Genomic DNA, 1,332 nt, shown 5'->3' with positions numbered 1-1,332 from the left:
ACGCGCGCCCGCCACGTCTTACCGCCCGTACCTCGAATCTTCGCACGTCCCGCTCCTCCCCAACAGCCCCATGCGACGCCCCGAGCTAGGGGATCCCAGGCGGCGACCGCGACCCTCCCCGCAGAACCAAGAACGTTTGGGGCGGGACCGACCGCCGGCCAAGCCCTTTGGCCCGCCCGTCTCACGACTAAGGCGCCTGCGCGGTACGACCAATCGCAGACCTCAGTGCAGAGGTTCCACCAATACTTAGCCCGCTTCTGGGACAAGGGTCCGCCCCTTGCGTCATTTTGGCCTATGGAAGGCGGGATCTGCTTAGGCTCTTCTCCGCCCATCTTCGGGGTTATGGCTTGTGTTGGGCTCTACTCAGGGAGCTGGGATCTTGAGAGGGCTCGTGGTCCCGGGGCTGGCGCCGGGTGGACCTGCGCGGCGTGGGCTGCGTGGGGGCGCGCTCTCCTCCCGCAGGCAGCGTGGAGTGTCAGGCGCTCATTAATTCGGCTCGGGAGTTCGCGCCGCTGCCGGGGAGGCGGTCCCAGTCTTGCCCTCGTGTCTGTTTACTTTTCGCATCTAAACAACCCGGCGTGACCCTGGACCTAACAGGTGCAGCGGATAGTGCGCCGGCGCTGCAGGGCGAGCTACCCCGGCCCATGGCTGGAAACAGTTTTAGATGGGCGGCAGCATCGGAGAGGAAGGGAGGCGGGTGGGTGAGTGAGCCCGAGTGGCTTAGTGGCTCTCTGAGCAGTCCGGTTTGATCTGCGGTTGGCGATGGAGTCCGAGGGGAAGTGGGAGCCGGATGCCTTTTCCTCCTTCACGGCATTGATGCCGGGAAGCCCAATAGCTGCCCTGCAGAAAAGAGAATCCCGAGGCGCAGAGGAACTGCCACTGGCTGTTGTGAGGAAGAAGTCACGCTGTAGCTGGTGTCAGTCCCCTCCCTTGTGAGGTTTCCCTCAGCTGCACTCTCAGCACTCTGCCATCCACAGAATGTCCCGACAGTTCATAAAACAGGTCCCTGACCAAGATGGATTTATGTAAAGGTGCAAATTTCCAAAGATGAATGTCACTACATTGTATTCCTTAAATGCACAAACAAAATTAATTAAAACAAAAACAGGTCCCTGAGGTTTAAATAAGACTTTATCGGCATGTTCGATGCCGTGGGTTCAATCCCCAGCACATACACACACGATTAAATTCCACGAAACCACTCGTAAGTTAACAGCATTTCACGCATTTGTTAGGTTTTTGACAACTGAAATCATTTCCGTTGGTGACCTTTGATTTCTGTATACCCGGGAGACCTCTAGGGAAGCCATGCAATCGCACAAACTAAGATTT

General features: G+C 57.4%; 1 protein-coding gene across 4 annotated transcripts in view; it reads right to left on the bottom strand.

Annotated features, from left to right (window-relative positions):
* Cep68 (centrosomal protein 68) overlaps positions 1-171 on the bottom strand; it is a 23,853-nt gene extending 23,682 nt beyond the window's left edge. For all 4 annotated transcript variants that reach the window (XM_010609732.3, XM_010609735.3, XM_010609736.3 and 1 more), the window contains exon 1: positions 32-171. The gene's annotated coding sequence lies outside the window, so the exon portion shown is untranslated. The remainder of the gene's footprint in view (positions 1-31) is intronic.
* Between the last annotated feature and the right edge of the window lie 1,161 nt (positions 172-1,332).

The sequence above is a fragment of the Fukomys damarensis genome, unplaced genomic scaffold (genome assembly GCF_012274545.1).
Source record: "Fukomys damarensis isolate Sample0158 unplaced genomic scaffold, DMR_v1.0_HiC HiC_scaffold_2, whole genome shotgun sequence".
Taxonomy (NCBI): Eukaryota; Metazoa; Chordata; class Mammalia; order Rodentia; family Bathyergidae; genus Fukomys; species Fukomys damarensis.
Note: the sequence above shows the minus strand (reverse complement) of the source record. Positions and strands in the feature narration are given on the sequence as shown.